Raw genomic sequence first — 4995 nt, forward strand, 5'->3', positions numbered from 1 at the left:
GGCGCTTAAGACCTGCGCTCTAAAACAAGTTGGTACGCCACTGGCGATAACAAACACCTATGATCACTGAACAAAAATCCAACTGCACCCGAATCCATAAAAGTTCAAGGTTAGAACTTATTTGTATTTCTGAGCAAGAAATGTCTTTTCTTTTTTTTTCGGCAATGAGAACACCGCCACTTGCGGTTTTACGGTCGTTGCGATAAATGACATACTGTATACTCAGTAAAAGTTCAGAGTTGCTTATATCAGACGTTGGCCAAGTTTCGGTGCCAAGAATTATATCAGGTTTGCTGGAAGACGTAATAATCTCAAATTGATCCTGCTTTGATAAGATGCCGCGAAAATTTGCGACAAGAAATGAAAAGTTGGCGACAGTGGCTAGGCGATAGAAAAGCTTTCTTTTTGTTATGTCATTCTTGTGGCATCGTGTTTTCTTTGGGGCCACGAGAAGAAACCACCGATCCACTTGCGTGATCATAAACATAGGACGAGTCGTTAACATACAATTTATCAAAACGGATGTTATTGCGGGTGTTGCATTCTCGGAATTGGGAGGCAAAATCCCACAGGTTTTTTCTTGCAAATTGAACGTTACATGAAAAGTCTTCGGGTATTTGAGCCTTGGCCGCTGCCACATTTTTTAGTTTGAAGGCGTTGTGAAGAACTTCGTCCTTGCTTTTAAAACTAAGAAACTTGACAGTGATTGGGCGATTTATTCCAATTTTTTCTCGGCCCAGACGATGTGGTCTTTCGACGGTGCCCAAGTAAATTCCGAGGTGATCCTTCACGAAGTGAGTCACGATCCTTTCTGTGACGTCCCAAGTTTCATTTTCTGCTTCCGGAAGACCTTTGAAGATTAAGTTATTTCTTCGCATTCGATTTTCAAAGTCATTTATCGTGTCACCAAGTGCCACGACTTGTTCACGTAAGGCTAAAGTTTCACGTTAAACTGAGGCATTTTCATTGTTTAGGTTTTCCTTCAAACCGCTACTTGCTGCACCTGTTTTTCAAGGTTCGTGACGCGTGCACCCAGGGCAGCGATGCCGTTGTTTATCTGGTCAAGTTTCATAGCATTCATTTCTTGATTTTGGTTTGAGTTTGCGATCAGACTGTCTATCGCGCTTTGAAGTCTGTCTATTTTTTGAGCATTTGTAACAAGGCCTGGGTTCATTTCATCGTCTCCCGCGGTTGCCAGCAAAAGAAACATGAGGGTTGCTATCGTGAGCAGCTTCAGAGATCCAAGCTGCCGTATGGCAGGAACAGCTTGAACATGAAATGATTACACAGAGACAGAAGATAAACGACCACACAGAAACGACCGCGCTGCAGTCGTGTTGACATCAATGATTCCGTTGTAAACCATTCCTAATAAGAGTGGAACGCGATAGCGGAACATATAAACATATAAACTCCCGCTTGTTCCCAAGCCGTGCAAGCATGCCTTGCGTGGCCTCGTTAGTAGCGTGTCCGGCTCGCAAACGAAGGGTCGTGGGTTAGGATCGCGCCTAATATTTTTCAAATGTTTCTTTACGCCAAATTACTTGCTTTATTGAGTAAAATCATTTGAGACATGCGGCGACCTTTAATTCGTACCACGTGTCCTGTTTTTTATTCACTTTCATTCCACGAGTGAAGTCACGTTTCACGTGGGCGTTGTTTTAGATGCCCGCGCGAGGTCATGTGGCTGTGACGTCATGACCCTATCGACCAATCAGAATTTTCGCGGCACGCCACCGACACCGGATTTACTGCGACACGTGATCCCTAACGCTATCGCGTTAAAGTGAAGTGTTTCCTCAAAGTTTGCGTCGTCGTATTCACAGAGAGCTGCGTCGTGAGTCTCATGAGGAATCCCCTCACAATTTATAGACAACCAACAATAGTGGTTCCTGAAGCCAATTTTTGTATTTCGCGCATACCGCTTAAAGCGAATCCCAGACACTAATGATCTATAAAACGTGCGTTTGTTTTTCACAACAGGCAACAAAATTCGCAGAAAAAACAAACAAAAAACAAAAGAAAGACGAGCAGCGTTTACCCTCCTCAACTCGCAGCAAGAACAAGAGTTTACGTGGCCTGGAGCTGATTATATGCCTGCAATGTTGATCATATATCCACGCGCTGGGGTTGGCAAAATACAGGACACGCACTGAGTTACAGACACGGTTATCGTTCGGCTACTTCCGTCATTTTACCGTTTGGACACGGGCCACTACCCGGATGTTTTTCCAGCTCTTGATTATCACGAGTCCAAGTCGAGTGCTCACGCAACGCTCGGGTCGAATCTATGAGCGAAATTCACATATCGTCGATGGGGAATACTGCGTCAGCGATCTTGATCTTTCAAAATGGCGGCGCCATTTCGAAAGATGAAAATGGCGCCGACGTGGCGAAAGGCAAAATGGCGAAAGGCAAAGAGACGATGAAAGATGACGCCGACGCGCCGACGTGACGATGAAGCCACTTTCAGATTTTGATTTTTAGATTTCAAAACCAGCGTCGTCGTGCGCAAGCCACGTTCGTACAAAATATGTTTCACGGATTTCATTATTAAATGTTATAAATATGCCAGTTTAATAACTTCAATATTTCTGCTCATTCAACCACTGATGACCTCGCGACACGTGATCAGAGGCAACGACCGCATGAAGGTGTCGGGTAAGAGAGGAGGGCGCGCTTGTTTAAAGGCAGACGTACAACCTCGGTTTTCTGCAGGGAAGATAATCCCCTTAGCGCTCCCCTCTCCTAAGCTGCGAGGGGAGCCAAGTGGGGGCAAGGTAAAAAGGGGGGAGGATACAGGAAAGGAAGAGGTGGGAAAAAGAGGAAAGCGCGAAGTGTACGTCGGTCTTTAAAATGCGCATTTGGCGCGATAAAAAAAAATTGTTTTTGGCGTTTCAATTTTTGCAGTAATATGACGGCACTTTGAAGCGTTTAAGGCAGTAAAAAATACAAAGTTTAGGCTGTCAGTGCCACTTTGAGATCTAAGGATATGTACTACGGCGCCGAGCTTTCTTCGAGACATTCTGCACAGAACAGAGAAAGTGGTTCTCGCGGAGGAATGAATAGAGAAGTTCAAGGAAGGACGCACAAATCTCAGCCACGAAGAAGGAGCCTGGCACCCATCCAGGACTGCTGGTAATAGCGTTGAGCTGGACGTCAGCTGAACACGTAAGATAGATGAGTGATAGTGGGCAATTTGGCAAATCGTTTTGCCAAATTGATTTGGCAAATCGTGGCTCTGTCTTTGCTGTAATTTACCACGGACTTGAGTGTTGAAAAATATTGTATATATTGATCACGTTCGGAATTCCGATCGCAACGAGGTGTAGCAAGGCAACTGCGTACTTGCGTAGCATCACGGATCCAGCGAGCCCGTTGAGGGCAAGCCCCGCCGTGAGGAGCAGCGCCCCGTGCAGACCGTACATGTCTACGAGGGCCATCAGGACTCCGGGGTAGACCAGGGCGGCCAGCGTGGACCCGGCGTACGCCAGCAGGCTGGCCCGGTTGCGGCGGTTCTCGAAGTGCATCGACAGCAGCGCCTCGTTCACCGCCTGCGTCACCCCTGTTCCGATGCCTGCGCGAAAAGCACCACTATCGATTTGATGTGGACCACTTTTTTTTTTTTAATGTAGAATACATTTTAAAGGAGAGCTTGGGCCAAGTATGCGGAGCACAAGTTTGTCTGCTTCTTGCAAAGGGGTCGCGATGATGTCAGAATGCCGAGCTCCTATTTCGGTCGCGCACCAGTTACCTAGCTGTGTTTGTAGATTTGTGTTTGTCCTTTGTCCCTCTTGTTCCCCTTCTCCAGGGATTATTTTCGTCATTCTTTTCCAGCTCGCTTGCATTTTTGCATATAATTGCATTATAATCATAACCTTAAACGGCAAGCTTCAACCTTGTTGGTATTAGACTGGTGGCAGCTGGTAAAACCCGTTTGCTCTACTGACGTCTAACCCCTGGTTTGCTCAGCTGGTAGAGCGCTCCACCCGTAATGGAGAGGTCCCGGGTTCGATACCCGGAGCAGGCGGATTTTTTCGGTCGTGCTCCAGTCACCTAGCTGTGTTTGGAGATTTCTTGTTGTCCTCTGTCCCTCTTGTTCCCCTTCCCCAGAGATTATTTTTGTCATTCTTGTCCAGCTCGCTTGCACCTTTTGCATTTACTTGCACTATAATCCCTCTTATTGGCTGATAAAAAAAATTAATTGTGGGTAGACCTCAAGGCATTTAGCATTGAGGTCTACCTACAAATTTTTCATACAAAGCCAATCCTGTCTCGGCGTCGTTCTGACGTCACCACAACTCCTTCGCAAGAAGAAGGCGACTTGCTCTCCGCATTGCTCTGCCTCAAGGCTGATTAGAGACAATCTGAACTAGTAACCAAAATTACAAGTCACAATATTTTTTCCTCCAAGAGGTTATCGAATTCCCGAATTTGCTCCGAAAGGCTGGGAGGCCCTACTGGCAACACTGTAAACGGGACATCAAAGATTGTAATACAGGGGATTCCAGCTGGTTCTTGACAGGTCACAAGAAGTTTGGTGGTGCAATATAAATTCTATTTTTTGTTTCATATTAAGTACCACCGCAGCCTGCGATGCAATACGGCGGAGGCCAAAAAGTAGCGTAGAATGTGCACCGTCACGGCGCTAATTGATTTTTGTGCGTTTGCATCACCAACTAAACCAATCGCGCACAGTGATTGAGCCGGTTAAAGGGACCATGAAGGCAGTTTCGAAGTTTTATTCGACGATTGAAATGGATGTCAGGCACGTCTCAGATACTGTTGACCAAGTTCTAGCCCGAACAGAAATTTGGGTGCCGCACCAATCGAGCAAACAGGCGCGGTAATAATAGCGCCGGAAACGATGCCTGAGACCCCACCGAGGCGGCGGCAGAAAGGTGAACTGAAGTGCGCCGAAGCGTGACGACAACAGGCTCCTCGTCTAGTGATTGGTTCAAACGATAGACGCGCTCTTGGTTTTCATTTTGGTGG

General features: G+C 46.4%; 1 non-coding gene across 1 annotated transcript; it reads left to right on the plus strand.

The window, feature by feature from the left end:
* The first annotated feature begins 3957 nt into the window (after positions 1–3957).
* Trnat-cgu lies at positions 3958–4030 on the plus strand. Its single transcript has one exon. It is a non-coding gene; the product is annotated as a tRNA-Thr (tRNA).
* The last annotated feature ends 965 nt before the right edge of the window (positions 4031–4995 follow it).

This window comes from Ixodes scapularis, unplaced genomic scaffold (assembly GCF_016920785.2).
Source record: "Ixodes scapularis isolate PalLabHiFi unplaced genomic scaffold, ASM1692078v2 ptg000658l_1__unscaffolded, whole genome shotgun sequence".
Lineage (NCBI taxonomy): Eukaryota > Metazoa > Arthropoda > Arachnida > Ixodida > Ixodidae > Ixodes > Ixodes scapularis.